Below are 16,650 nucleotides of genomic sequence, written 5' to 3' on the forward strand. Positions count from 1 at the left end.
AGGTAAGTGGAGAATCTGAAATTTCCAAAATAAAGTTGTCCCCCAAAAAAATTGATAATAGGAGACGGATATGGTGACGAGAGGAAAAGAAAACTGCATAGCACTGATGATGAATAATTATATTTTTTCTCTTATTCTATATATATTGCTAGAATTAAGATAGCTTTAAGTCAATTAACCAGTAACATGCTAATACTTTTTTTTCTTTCAGCTATATTATTTAGGAAAATAGAGGTGCATGAGTTGTTCATAGATTTTCTGATTCTCTTTGTCATACTGCACGAACACTATTCTTTCGATTGAGTCAAGATGTTCTTCCAGGAAAAGACGTACTGTTTGTAAAACAACGCGACATGCATCTTCTTTAGGAAAAGCAAAAACTCCTGTAGAGATGTTGGGGAAAGCAATAGATGTTATATCGTTGTCTACGGCTAATTGCAACGTTTTTTCGTAGCTCATTTTTAACTTCTTGGGATTTCGATCGTCAGGTGCGCTTACATGAATCACAAAATCCACGGGTAGCTTGTAACCCTGTGTAATGCATACGTTACCCTGGGGAAGGTGGGATATTTTACGACACTCCTCTTGCATTTCTTCTCCTGCAAGACTTTGAATTACTTTATCCACGCCTCCTCGTGGATCTAGAAGGGAATTAGACGAGTTTACTATACAATCACCAGCTAACGTCGTGATTGATCCGTAATAAAGCGCAACTTTCTTATTAATGTCGTAATTGACGGCAAACTTCGGTCTCTCCAAACCATCCACTGAACTTGTTCTCGGACCCACCTGATCCCGAGATGGTAGATCGGACATGAAGACAACTTTCCTTATAAGCAACGATTCTAATTGCGTTTCGTTATCTGGATCCTGGAATTCCATCAAGAAGGAATTTACCTTATCCATTTCTTGGAGATTTTTATCCGGTACGCCCTCTCCTACTACATCAATTTCAGATGTTTCTAATTTACGCAAATTTTTAGGCAGTCCTTCTGGAGGAGGAAAATACTTTTTTAACCTGTCGAATATCATTCATGGGGAATATCCATGAAGGGCTTCGAAAGGACTAAAACCCATACTCAAGTTACAAGTCACGTTGTACGAGAACGTAACCTGTGGAAGTAATTCTATCCAATTCGACTGATCATATTTGTCCAAAGCTAACTTCAATCGCTGTTCTATATGCCGGATTACGACTTCAGCTGTTCCGATACTGTAATGCCCTTGTACATCTGCAAAGTGTATCTGTGTTCCTAGGATGTGACAAAGCTCTTTAAACACACCACTAGTGAAAGCTGATCCGCGGTCACATGCGACTTCCGTTACTAATCCATATTTCAGAATAACGTTTTCGTATAGAAAAGAACTAACGGAAGCCGCCAAAGCATCTCGTAAAGATCCAGTGATACAGAATCGTGTCCCTTCATCCACAACAACGATGAGAAACTTGTGTCGTAAGATATTATTACAGGGGTACACCCTCCTAAATCAACATAAACTCTATAGAAGGGTGGAACGCAAGGGTGCGTCTGCAGACTTCCGTAAGGCTTGCCACTACGCTTTTTCAATACTTGACACCTAATGCATTGTTTGCATTTTTCATAAACGAATTTCTTCATGTTTACAAAATAAACAGATTTCACTAGGAGGTTATACGTCTTACTGAAACCAGTGTGATTGGCACCTAATTTCTCTGAATGGGCCTTCTCGAATACTACATCCCTTAACTTGGTGGGCACTGCTAATAGAAAAACTTTTCCCAAAGGCGTCTTGTTAACTTTATACAGGATGTTTTTACGCAGGGCAAAATGCGATACTCTCCTCTCATACTCCGGGTCTTTGTCGGGTCTATCCTCCAAATACGCGATGATTTTACTCAGAAATCCGTCATTCCTCTGCTCCTTCTTAAGGTCAATGCTATCCAAGTCCTCGATCATGAAGATCCTTGGGTCTGAGGCAGTCGCTTCTTCGTCCTCCTCGTCTCTTCGATGTTTCACAAAACGGCTGATGGTATCTGCTTCTAAATTCTCAGAACCAGCAACATGAGAAATCGTAAAATCGTGAGAATCAATTTCTGACAACCAACGAGCCAGTTTCCTTGTCAAATTCTTACTATGGCGAAGAAATGTGATAGCCTTCGAATCAGTGTGAAGATGAAAATGACGTCCGAGGATAAAGTAACGAAAGGAGCGTAGAGCGTAGAGAAGGGCTAAAAGTTCCAAATGATAGACGGACAAATTCTTCTCCGATGGAGCAACCGCTCTGCTCGCATACGCAATTGCCACCAATTCAGCATCCGGCTCATCTGTAGCTGGTTGTTAGGCTACACAGACCAAACCTTTCTTGCAAGCATCTGTAAAGATGTGCAGCTCTCTTTCAGGCTTATAGGCCATTAAAGTTGGACTTTCCAAAATCGCCTTCTTTAATGCTTGCTGCTGTTCGGAACCCCAAGTAAATTCTTCGTCACGCCTCATCAATTTCTGTAATGGGTGCGCATGGGTGCGTTAAAGCCCTTGACATACCTCCTCAGAAAAGAACAAACGCCGAGAAAACTCTTCAAGTTCTTCTTTGTCTTTAGGCGTTGATAGTCCTTGATCGTGTCCAGCATCCGGTCAGAGATCTGTAAACCATATTTCGAAAGTTTATGGCCTAAAACCACCATAGAGTGATGTGCTATATTCGTCTTCTGGGGCGGCAGTTTGAACCCACGTTCTCGAAGTTTTTGGAAGAGAATGGTGCACCAGTGTATCATCTCGTCCACAGTAGAGGCCACTACATAAAATCGTCGAGGTAATAAATTATATTCGAACTCGGGATGCCTGCGAGAGTCAATTTCACTAATCTATTCAAAGCAGCTGCCGAGGACACATGGCCCAGAATTTGGTAAACATTACTCGAAGCACCTGGTACGGAGAATCCTGTACACTCCTGACTCTCTTTTGTGATTAGAATTTGAAAGAATCCCTGCTTCATGTCACAAGAAGTGTAAAGAAGACGTCTAGCCATGCGAGCAAGCAAGTAGTCAATCGATGGCGTCGCCAAGTTCGAGGAGAGAGATTGGGCATTAACATGGCGCAAATCTGAAACAAATCTGAACTGTCCATTGCGTTTTTTCACTAAAAGAATAGGGTGGTTCCATGGAGAAGTCTGCTCACGAATCGTCCCTTATCTTAGCATGGTATCCAGCTGTTGTTTGAGGACTTCACGTAGGTGGTAAGGTTCTAAATAAGGTGTTTTGTTGATTGGCGTGGGGTTGGAAAGTCGTATCTCATGCTCAAAACCACGGGCGAGTCCCACATCGTCTTCCGACCAACTCCAAACATCGGCAAACTGGTACATTAGGTCGTAAAAGCGCTCCCGGTCTTTTGGAGAAAAATCAGGGTTGACATCTACTCTTTTCGGGTCATACATCTTTCTAGACTGTCCCAACTTCTCTGGAGACGGTAAAGATTCTTGTGTCGCTGTCAATGTCCTCGTTTCTGGTTCATCTGGTACTTCCTCGAACTCCTCTGCATCGCCTATCTTCGTTCCTTGGCGCAACTTCACGGTCTTGACGGTGGGATTCGTTACAAACACCACTGGAGACTCAGAATCTACTATTACCCTTGGGATAAAAATTCCCAGCATTTCCTCTATACGCTGAGATGGTAGCAGTAACGCCTTTCTCCCCGTAATGTCCCAACAGGAACGTAACTTAACTAAAGTGTACTAACGAGGTGGTAAAACGATATTCTCTAGGACTCTAAAAATAGCTCTAGATTCCCGAGCGATTCTCGCTGTTAACGCTTCAGATAAATTGACCTCTAAATTTCTAGGTGGTAACTTCCTGGACGGAGGACGTCCAACACGACACAAAGTCAAATTCTGTTTATCATAACTTATGATAGCTCTATGTTTTTCTAAGAAATCCGCACCAACCAAGGACCATAATCAAAATTTGGGATTATCCTAAAAACGTGAGTAAAACATCTGTTCCCAAGGAAAAATTTCAACAAGGCAATTTCGGATACTTGAATGCTTTTCCGTGTAACTCCCTTTAATCTGGTGTTAAGACGAAAACGTCTTGCGTTTTTCGGAACTAGATTTTCCCTGAGACAACTTATTTGGCTTCCAGAATCTATCATGATCTTAACTTGCTGACCATCTAAAAGAGCCGAAACATGTGGTAAGTCGTTAGAAGATATAATGGGGACTATAACGCACCTTCGAGCAGATTCGTCCCTGTCATCTACTCTGTTTTTGAGTTTAAAGACGCCCTACAGTACCGTGCAATATGTTTAGGCGTGTTGCATTTATAACAGACAATGGGACCCTTACTAGGAGTCGAACCCGGGTCTCTGAAGAAGATTGCGTAGAAGAACCTGAATTGTTTTTATTATTGTTGTTATTATTGTATCTATGGTTTTGACGATTATCACTTCACTCGTTATTACCCTGACCTACATTACTTTGCTGACTTTTCTTATTTTGTGCATGATCGTTACCTTGATTTTCCTCATTTGAGGTTAACGCGGATATCTGAAGAGTCATTTTAGCTAATTGCTGTTGCAAGTCATTCATTTGATCACTAATTGCCTTAGTCTGTTCTTTCTGTGCTGTAGCTGACTGAACAAAATTCTCTTGCCTGTACAGCGGACTTTGAACTGCTGACTTCGCACTTCTACATAACTGACTATCAAGTTGTCTTGGCGGAAGCACTGACGAATGCAAGACCGCAGAATTATTTTTAAAGATTTTTTCCAACTCTTTTCTCTTGAGTAATAACCGAGTCTTTTCTTCCACTACTAAATCACCTAACAACGCTGCTACCTATTATATTCTTTACGAATGACGACCTTGAAAAAGTCGGGCAATAACCCTTCTATGATCAGTTGTATCTATTTTTTTCTCAGGCGCGTTAGGATCTGCTCTCAGAATGAGATCTTGTTTTGCATATACATAATCAACGACTGACTCATCATCGCCCTGTTCCCGTCCTCGCATTTGGGCCTCTGTCAACTGAGGAACCAAATTATCCTTCAATGCTATTATTAATGCCTGCTTAAATTGCTCGTAAGACATCTGAGCAAAATCCGGCTTTTTCTCCATAGATGTGAACCATGATTCGGCTGGGCCCCTAAGCAAATTCCCAAGTACAAGCTTCCGTCTCATCCCATCCCAACCATTAATGTCAGCAATAGATTCATATTTTCGCACAAAACGTTCTACATCTTCCCCTAACCTAACGTAGAAATGTTCTGGTCTTATTATGGTATTATAAATAGGCAACGGTTGGTTATCACCTCCTGACGCCATGTCTAAACTGGGCTTCTCAACGGTAACTTCTAAAGAATCGGGAGTAATATCGGATAAAACCTCAGAAAATTCCAACTTTTACCGAAGCTGGTCTAAATAATTTCTGGTAAACTTAGACGATACAGGGGACGAACAAGCCGCGGGATCGAAATAAATCGTGTCACTAAGATTTAGGAAGTCATCACCCGTCACTAAAAATTCGTCAACAAGACGTCGCAACATATACACAAAAAATGAACTAAAATGGGCACTTGTTTAACGAAATACACAATATACACATATCATTACTTAAGTCTAAATTACACATGCAAAAACTTAGAGGGAGAAAGAGAGATAACAGAATGTCTTAAAGTACAAGAGGTATTTGGGGCTTCTCCACCACTCTTCAAAGAATTGAAGAGAAAAGAAAATAAGTCTTGGGAATGAGAAAAAGGAGAAAAAAAACTAATTCTGAGTAGCGTAATACAGAGAGGGTGGGGGAGGAGTAGCGGAGGTGAAAATGATTAGAAAAAAACTTAATTGAAAAGTTGTAAAGAAGAAACCAGAATATCCACCATTTTACGAGGGGGATAAAGGAACAATTACTGAGAAAAGACCAGCATCTCTACCTTTTTACGGGTGCTTAATTTGAAAAGTATTTTCAAAGAAAGCCGTGTCGTCAAAGTGAGATTCTTGGGATGTCTCTCAAAGGTAGAACAGGTCCTGGGACCGGACGACACCCGTCTGATTTTAAGAGAAATAAAAATGAGAATTTTAGCTTTTTGGAGAGAGAGTGTGTGGGTAGGTGAGAGGTGAGGAAGAGAAAGGAAGAAGTTTGACGTCACAGTACCTGTAGCTTCATCTTCTCTGCTGGGCTTCCTCCTGTTGTTCGTCCGGTGTTCTGTATGTCGGAAACCGAATTATAGACTGTTCGATTCGTTTTGTAAGTTGCTCTCGGAGTGCCCTATTGACTGCCGTGCACTCCCCGTAACGACTCCCGACAGGCTCTGGAGACTAACTTCGATAACCGACTCCAAAGTCTCTAAGCGACTCCAAAGGCTCTGTGTGACTCCCTGTTTCCGGGATGGAGGGAGTATTTAAAGACAAAGATCTCCTGGTAATCCTGCTGACTCCAGGCACGTGTAGATGAGATGTTTTCGTCTCAACAGGTACTCATGACGTCAGAGATGGACAGATAGTTGGGAAAGGAGCTCTCTCAGCTTTACAATGATTTTGTGGGAGATCAACGAAAGTCAATAAATAATGAATATTAGTCTCTTCACACAAGTCAACTTATTTCCCGTTTTGCACATGAAAATCGAGACGAGTCGAAACTAATCGTAAGCATTTCTCGTCTTATCTCGATCCTCGAAATAGTGTATGTCCGTCCATTCTTTAAGTATTAATTGCTTTGTAGAATGAATCTTGTACTCCATTTAGTTACTTTGTATTTTGGATCTCGTTGAATTAATTATGGATTGTGTAGGTATTTTTGTAGCGAAGCTTTTATAATTACTTCTGCATATCCCAAAAGTTAGTTTATAATATGACTTACTCTTCAGTGATATTCCGTTCTTTTATTACAGTTATTTTCAATTGAAATGTAAAGTAGAGTACTTTCTACATGAAACTTTAGTGTAGCGGTTTCGTTTAAAATTTTGGTAGATGCAGAGGTGTGACATGGAGGTCCGAACACTTTCCAAAATCCCGATGTATCTGTAGGTGTTGTCTAACTTTAGGACAAGTTTAAAAATATTATTATTATTATTATTAATATTATTATTATTATTTATTTTTTTTTGAAATATTGTAGATTTACTGGTTCAATCTGTTACAGAAAGTTGAAGGTCTTTCTTGGTTGTTGGTTTATTTCTACTCGCTCAGCTCTTAAGCTTGTGTCCCTCTATGTATCCCAACTCCCGCCCAGTGGGCATTGTGCTCTACAAGTGCTGTGTGTATAGATATTCTCCGGGTTCTGTTTTCTCCAACATACTTTATTACGCTATTTCTTTAATTCTCATCATCGACGTCTCCTTTAGTTTAGACATGATAAACATGGAATGTAAAATTTCAAAACTTAAATTTTCTTTTTTATTTTATGAGTTAAGTAGCTTTACTTTCTACTAGAAAATTTGACTGCATACTCTTCGTATAAGATTTAGCAAGTTGCAGGGACGTACGCAGGGAATATACCCTGGTGTTCCGGACACTTCATTCCCGACTATTTTGTATCTTTTGCCTCATGTTAGTGGTGATTTTACAGATTTCAACAGAATCTCTCCTTATACGGTATTTCTCTTCTATATTGTTGGTTTTGTTATTATTATTATTATTATTATTATTATTATTATTATTGTTGTTGTTGTTGTTGTTGTTGTTGTTGTTGTTGTTGTTACTGAAGATTGACACCTCAATATTACATTCTATTGTAATGTAAAAGGGCATAGTGAAGTTGATAGGAAAAGAAAAGGAAAAGATAAGAGATACTTTGTAAGGATTAGTGTCCGAAAGGAAATCAAAGGGGAAACAAGGTGTCAGGTCTTGGGCAATATTACATCAAAACTTCGGGAGCCTAAACAGAAGCTAAGTACCATTTATCTTCATCAGAATATATAGTATCACGCTTTATTCGGTTGAAAATCTTTGGATTATGTACGCGTTATATTCAATTTTAGCTAAATGCACATATGAATATAAAATGAGAATAGTCCCTGTTTACAAATTTAGGTTGATCGAATAATTATAACGTTTTGGAAATGGAGAACGTAAATATTATTATTAGTTTTATCAGAGGGAATAATAGTTCGGAATAATTGCTAGGAAACAATATCAGACACCCTTATGAATCATACTAGGCCCTGAGAATGACAAAGATGTAATCTTGATTTTTTTTTTTGATAAACACGTTATGTTCTCAGACAGTAAGAATCAAGATTGTAGAGAGACATGTGACTTCAAGTTGTTAGTATTCCCCCTGTGAAGAAAGGCGTTTCGACTGTAACTGGCAGAACAGAAAGAACCTGTGTATTTTTCATTTTATTGCACATCAAACGTACGAATATTATAACTCATAAAATTATCCTTAATTTTCGCGGCGGGAATCGAACCCAGAAACCTAAATTATGAAACGAATGCTGACGCCACTACCCTGTCTGTTCTGTGAAGTAAGAATCAAAAAGCACTCATGTATGTAGAAAATTGCGCACATTTACGATAACGACAAAACACTGATTTCGGTCATGAAAAAATCCATAGTCGAGTGAATTTAAATTTAAATTAGAATACAAAGATAGACATAGAAACACGCAAGGACATGAAGGAGAATTTGGTTTTAAGAGTAATTCAAACACCTAACTGGAACCTCGTACCTCAGACCATTTTCTTTTCTGATTCACGAAAAGTATATCCGTAACTTGTCTGTATTATACTTAGTAATACTTGTTTTATAGTTATTTTCTGCGATCTTGAAGGACAGAGGTACTAACACAGATATATCGAGGGCATACAAAATTTTGAAAGATCTCCCAAGGGAAATCGTACTCGGGACCGCGAGCACTGAACTATCTGAGGGTGGGTTACCCTATTCGTTCCCAAGGCAAGTAACGTTGAGGTGGACAACATCGTTCTCGGGTTATTCTCGGGACACTCAGTTTCCTCCTGTTTTCTGCTTCCATCAATCTGTCCATCATAATTCACCTGGTTTAATCATCATCTCCTGTAACATAACAGGCATAATTGTGAGACATTAAACGCAAATATTTCATTTTCAATCGCTTAACCGAACCGGAAAAAAGTTTTATTTTCTATTGCTCATTAACGTGTTCTCACATAAATATATAGAGGAAAAATGTTGGGAATCGTTATTCCATTCAAAACGAAACCATAACATATCATTCGGAATTTTCCGAAATATGTCTGGATATTGTTAAAAGTATCAATAAAGTGTTTGTTTTCAAATAAAACTGAATCTAATTACGGATAGATTTTTGAAGTAAACCACCAACACATTGTTTCAACTTTAAACTGAACCCAAACCAGTAAACCGGGTTTCTACAAAATACAAGACGCTCATCCGTAACGTTAGTATAGTCGTCTGGAACATTATTTTCGGTAAGACTTCTCTCTTGAGGGCAATTAGAGTAAAAAGTAGTTGGTGGAATGTTACCAAAACACGAAACTGTAGTTTGGAAACGCCACTAAGCGTCAGCTTATTCACAATGCCATCATGCTCTCATGCTCCCATGCTAGTTGCATGTACCAGTGACTGTTACGGGGATACAGCCTCCTTTTAAAAATCACATTATGAAATTACCATAAATATCTTTAGCCGGGACTACCAGAAAAGCTATGTTCTTTCATCAATTAATGTGAAATCCGGTGTGGTTGTAGTAGAAACGTAAGTGTATTTTAATGTAAGATGTTATTTTGGTAACGCGCCACCTTAGGGGAACACAGGGGGTGCAGTTGATGATGGTGAATCTTTTACAAAAGCTCAAAATTTTATTTTTAAAATGAGAGTAAGCGTCAGATTAATCACAAATGTCACACAATTAATAGTCCGATGCTCCTTGCATGTGCCAGTTACTAATATGAACAGTTGCCTCCGCCACATTTCCCAAGACATCAACCAGATTACTTGAAAAAGAGAATTGTCCAAAGTGTACAGATGATCAGTCTAGATACGTTGGAGGTGTTCACAATTGCTGTGCCTATAGTGAATCAAATTGCCTTATATCTTGCTCCTTCAGGAGAACATGCTGAATAAAAGTAGGTTGATCTTGCTTGTCTATACATAAACGTAACACTTCCAAAGTGTAACATTCCGTTTTTTATAACATTCGGCAGACAGATACCACATATGAAATAAACGAAAGTAGTATTTGCGTCACCCTATCTAACTTTGGACTTTGACCCCGACATTTGTGACGTCATAGGCCAAAGGTCAATGACCATGGCCAGCGGTCAATGACCTAGTTGTACTTAGGACCACCCTCTCTAGGTTTTGGCGGGGGTACCTTGGTCCACCCTATAATTTTTGGCAGGGGTACATAGGACAACCCCCTTAAATTTTGGAAATTGTCAAATCTAAAAATTCGGTATCGTAGCCTAGGACCATAGTACATACCACTAGTAGTATTGCGGGTCTATATCGTACCCTTTTATGGGTAAAAAATTCCAAAAATTCAAATTTCGGAGGTTTCTGACCTAATTTATTCCCTTTGATAAAGTGTTATTACCCTATATGGTTATATGGGCGTATACAGGGTCCATTACCTTTCATAGGAGATGGGTATATTAATGCACCCCTTTAAATTTTGAGAGGGATACTTTGGCCCACCCCTTAAATTTTGGAAATTGCCCAATTTAAACATTTGGTATAATAGTACAGAACCCTAGTATGTATTACTATAAATTTGGGTGGTCCACCTCGTTCGCTTTCATGTGTACAAAACTGCCAAATTTTAGTACAACCAGGTGTTTGGGTTTTGGCCCATTTTATCCCCTTGGATGAGGTTCTATTACCTTATATGGTTATATGGTATGCATAGGGATCCATTCCTCTCATAAGATATAAGTACACTTGTGCACCCCTTGAAATTTTTGGAAGGGTTATCTTGGTCCACTCCTTAATTTTAGAAATAGCCAAATTTTAACATCTGGTATCATAGCACTGGACCCTAATATATACCACTATAAATTTGGGTGGTCCATCTCGTTCCCTTTTAGGGGTACAAAATTGCCAAATTTTAAAAGCAATACGTAGTACCACGTGTTTGGTTTTGACCTAAGTTATCCCCTTTGATGAGGTCATATTACCATATATGATTATATGGGCGTATACAGGGGTCAATTTCCTATCATAAGACATGGATATACTGATGCACCCTTCATAAAATTTGGCAGGGGTACATTAACCCACCCCTTCAATTTTGGAAATTGTCCAATTTAAGCATAATACAGAACCTCAATATGTATCATGATAAACTTCGTTGGTCTTTTCATGCGTACAAAATTGCCAAATTTTTAGTAGAACCACGTGTTCGGTTATTGACTCAATTTATCCTCTTTGATAAAATTTTAAGGTATGGACGGGTATCCACTTTCAATTTGGTAGGACCCTTAGGGTGTCAAATGCTGGTACGGTCATATGATCGATGATTTGGTTTTGATGCGCGAGTCTTTGATACGGGTCCCTGGTCAATGTTCCATAGGAATTAGGTGGAAATTTTGAACAAGATTTATGACCAGAGTTCTCATCTTATATCGCAGAGAACATTACTTTGAATCTGTTAACGTTGTATGTATAATATTAGTGGAATGAACAATAAAAACACATAGATAAGCATAGATTGTATTTTATTCATATTCTGGTTTCTTCCTTTTCTTTCTTGTTACACTAAGGTATTGGCAATGTTTCTATATTGAGCTGGGTTTCTTCATTAGAGCTTCTCCTCCTCTTTATTCTGATGATTTGTTTTCATGTTTTGCAGCATAGCACCGGTTTGCAAAGCTTCGTATTGAGAATTCTTTAAAAAGAACGAGCAAAAAAAAAAAAAAGATGTTTAGTATAGAAATAGATTATGATAAAACAAATACATTCTCAATGATAAATATGATAAAATTACCTGGAAGGTATATTGTAGTAGTCTACGATCATTAACCGAATTGATGGTGTTGATCGTTGGAAGGTCAAACTCAAACTGAGAGCAGTCGTCCCATTTTCGTTTATGATATCCGCTTCCCAGCATAGTTTTCAACTTATTTTTAGCTTTTTCTTGTAAATTTGATTTTGCCAATTGCATACGTTGATGAAAAGATTTTTCCAGCGGTTGATTCGAGATCACATCATTAATCACACTGGCACATGATTTTAATAATTCTTTTCCCACAGTTTTAGCTCCTTGCTTCACAAGTTGTAACACTGAACGAAATAATCCACCAAGGAAACTTCCAATGCCATGTCCTGCTTGATAGGGACTTCCCACATAGACGTTGCTGATACCGGATAACGCTTCTTTTTGGTAGTATTGCAAGTACGGATCAGTCATGACGACGACGACGGAAATGTAGTTTTGTACACACCGTTCGAAAGGTGAATGGCATACGATGACCTGTGCTATCCCTTATATCGATTTGTATTTGCTCAAAATTCATTTTTTCCACCGGAACATAATGTGCAGGATTAAAGATTCGTACTGCATGACTTCCAAAAGTATGGCTCACAGGATCCATGTTGACAATCGTAGCGAGGGTACCATAGTAACTCCAACAATGACAGATTCAATAATGTCACAGTAGACGTACATTTGTGATGGTAAACCTAATCGTACATCCGGTGTATATTGTCCCTTTTGCATATCTTTTAAATCACTTTTCGGTTTAAATCCATGCATTAAACAAACACTTGGTGAGAATTGTACAGAAGTATAGATTTTCTTATTGGGATGTCTTATGAGGCATATATTATTAGTTGCATCATGAGATATAAATAAATTGGTTTCTTTATGATGTGTAATAATTGCATGAATAAGATCCCGTATATTGTTATAATAGCGTACAGGGATCGTTACAAACTTCCACGGTTCCTGATCATTCTGCTTAATGATTTGTAATATATTTTATTGTGTTCACTGATAATATTCAGTAAAGAATGTGGATAATGAATCTGTACAATTGCCACATCCCATTTGTGGCGAAAATCTACATGTCGTTGTAATTTCGTAATATATGAAGTCAATGTATTTTCTGGAAAATAATCCATGGAACTATTACTGGGAAATGTAACGTAAAAATCTAGATCAGGTTCCATTCTTATTCTTCTTCAATGAAATTGCAGGGATCCAAGAATTGAATGAGGAAGGATATCCTTTCCACTGGGCGAGATACTCCTTTCTGCGACCTTTTCTTCTTGTGCGTAATATTTTATCGATGAGCAACATCGAAGCGAGCGGTAGTGGTTGTAATTCTTCTCTGTAGGGTGTTTGGTTCAATGGCTTTTACTCAAAATATTTCCCAAGTCCAGTTTTCGAGGTAACCCTTGTCAAGTTTTACTAATACGAAATTTTGCTTCAAATCGTAAGAAAATTTTGCTTCAAATTTTTAGTTTGAAAAGATTTTCGTTTAAAAAAATTGTTTAAAACTTTTTGTTTTGAAAACTTTTTAGCTTGAAATTTTTGTTTGGAAGTTTTTGTTCCAAAACTTTTATTTTGAAAATTCTTTAGTTTGAAACTTTTGTTCGAAAGTTTTTGTTTTAATTTTTTTTTTGTTTTGAACTTTTTTCGATTCAGAATTTTGTTTGAAAAGTGTTCGTTTGAAATTTTTAAATTCTTTTTTGTTTAAAAATTTGTTTTGAAATTGTATTTGAAAATTTTTCGTTTCAACATTTTGTTCCAATTTTTTTAGTATGAAGATTTTTGTTTAAAAGATTTCGTTTCGATTTTTTTTTTGAAAAGTTTGCTGATTTGTATTTTTTTTAGTTTGAAAGTTGAAAAAAGTTTTGAATACCATGAATCTTGTTCAAAGTTTCCACCTAATTCCTAGAGAACATTGACCAGGGACCCGTATCAAAGACTCGCGCATCAAAACCAAATCATCGATCACGTGACCGTACCAGCATTTGACACCCTAAGGGTCCTGCCAAATTGAAAGGGGATACCCGTCCATACCTTATAACCTTATCAAAGAGGATAAATTGAGTCAATAACCGAACACGTGGTTCTACTAAAAATTTGGCAACTATGTACGCATGAAAGTCCCACCGAAATTTATCATGATAAATATTGAGGTTCTGTACTATGCTTAAATTGGACAATTTCCAAAAGTAAAGGGGTGCGTCAATGTACCCCTGTCAAAATCAAGAAGGGTGCATCATTATATCCATGTCTTATGATAGGAAATGGACCCCTGTATATGTCCATATAATCATATAAGGTAATAAGACCTCATCAAAGGGGATAACTTAGGTCAAATCCGAACACGTGGTACTACGTATTGCTTTTATATTTTGGCAATTTTGTACCCCTAAAAGGGAATGAGATAGAGCACCCAAATTTATAGTGGTATATATAAGGGTCCAGTGCTATGATACCAAATGTTTAAATTTGGCTATTTCTAAAATTAAGGAGTGGACGAAGATAACCCTTCCAAAAATTTCAAGGGTGCACAAATGTACCTCTGTCTTATGAAAGGGAATGAATCCCTATACATGACCATATAACCATATAAGATAATATAACCTCATCCAAGGAGATAAAATGGGCCAAAAACCAAACACGTGGTTGTACTAAAATTTGGCAATTGTGTACACATGAAAGGGAACGAGGTGGACCACCCAAATTTATGGTAATACATACTAGTGTTCTATACTATTATACCAAATGTTTAAATTGTGCAATTTTGAAAATCTGAGGGCTGGGCCCAAGGTACACCTCCCAAATATTTAAAGGCGTGCATCATTACACCCATGTCTTATGAAAGGTAATGGACCCCTGCATACGCCCATATAATCATATAGGGTAATAATACCTCATCAAAGGGGATAAAGTAGATCCAAAAGCTTTGAAATTTGAATTTTTGGAAATTTTTTACCCATAAAAGGGAACGGTATAGACCCCCAATACTACTAGATGTACATACTATGGTCCTAGGCTACCATACCAGTTTTTTAGATTTGACAATTTCTAAATTTTAAGGGGGGTGGTCCTAGGTACCCCTGCCAAAATTTAGGGGGTGGGCCAAGGTACCCCTGCCAAAATCTAGAGGGGGTAGTGCTAAGAACCCCTAGGTCATTGACCGCTGGCCAAGGTCAGTGATCTTTGACCTATGACGTCAGAAATGTCGGGGTCAAAGTCCAAACTTAGACAGCGTGACGCAAACACTACTATGAATACGTGTTTTTTTTTTTTCGGAAATACTGACTTTCGAAAGACAATAGAAGTGCACCGAAGTGAACGAAATTGTGGACACATAATGTAGACCCGAAATGATGTAATGTGTTTTCCTGGAATAAACGGTTGTGTGGGGAACGGACCCCTCAAAACCTTTGACATGAAATATCAAAAATGCTGAAAACAGTATGTCAGTAATGCCCAAAGAATATGAAGAGTTGCAACGAAACTTTGTGCAGGGACAATACGCAAAAGGAAAAACGAATACGCCTTTTTATTGTCTGCGGACAAAACGGTTTTAGAGGACAATAGCCGCGTCCAGAAATTTTGAAATTTGACGCCCGAAAGGCAAGAAGTGAACCGAAGATAAACGAAATTGTGCGGAGACATTCTATATCCTAAATGAGGGATTATATGTTCTGTATTTTGTTGGAAAAATTGTTGGGTTGGCACGGACTCGGAAAAACTTTGACCATGAAATATCAAAATTGCTAATAATAGTATGTCAAAAGTGCCTAAAGAACATGAAGAGTCCAATGAAACTTTGTGAGGTACAATACGCAAAAAAAGAAACGAATGCTTGTTTTTTCACTTCCTGCAAAAGAAAACGGCTTTAGAGTGCAAAAGCTCTCATCGAAAATTTTGATGGTACGCGCGAAAGGCAAGAAGTTGACTGAAGGGAATGTAATTGTGCACAGATATTGTATACGTAAAACGAGACAATACCCGTTTCGTATTTTCCTTTAAAAAGGTGAAGTGGGCAGAGACGCTTAGAAATTTTTGATTATGAATTATCAAAAGTCCTAATAAGTATACGTGAGAAGTGCCTAACTGATATGGAGAATTGCAACGAAACTATATGTAGGAACAATACGCAAAAAGAAAAAAATGAACATTTGTTTTTAGCTTGTGCGGGAGAACAGTGTTGGGGCCAAGACCTCCTCCGAAAGAAAAGTAAATATCGTAGAAGTGCATGAAGGAATGGATCGAAGAGACTGAAATTGTGTGCAGATATTGCTCGTAAAATAAGGCAATTCTCGCTTCCCGATAGTCCCCACCGGATTTGCGTCAGGTTTAGCACAACAAGTTTAAAAAGTAATCGATACGTGTTTTTGTTTATGTGGAATAAATTTCCAGTGTGTACTGTTTCTACCCTCAAAAGTTCAAGTTCAAAGTCTTAGTATTGCTCATTCTAGTGTAGTACAAACAGACAGACAAACGAACAATAGCCACATAAAAAAACACGTGTCAATTTATTTTCTGTTTAATGCTAAAATGCCGAAATTGTAGCAAATTGATTTGGGATAGGTAGGAAACACAAATTTCCTTCATGATAAGTACAATATCTACACACAAATTTGTTCGCCTCAATCCACTTCCTCCTGCACTTCTGTGATAATATTTCTATTCTTAGGAGGAGACCTTGCCCACAACACTGCTTCTCCGCACAAACGGAAAACACATGTTCGATTTTTTCTTGTGTATTGTC

General features: G+C 38.0%; 1 pseudogene; it reads right to left on the reverse strand.

The window, feature by feature from the left end:
* Positions 1 to 216: 216 nt before the first annotated feature.
* LOC145687424 (macro domain-containing protein PG1779 pseudogene) lies at positions 217 to 1,032 on the reverse strand (annotated as a pseudogene).
* Positions 1,033 to 16,650: the final 15,618 nt, after the last annotated feature.

The sequence above is a fragment of the Thermobia domestica genome, chromosome 6, assembly GCF_964235325.1.
Source record: "Thermobia domestica chromosome 6, izTheDome1.hap1.1, whole genome shotgun sequence".
In the NCBI taxonomy this organism is placed as follows: Eukaryota; Metazoa; Arthropoda; class Insecta; order Zygentoma; family Lepismatidae; genus Thermobia; species Thermobia domestica.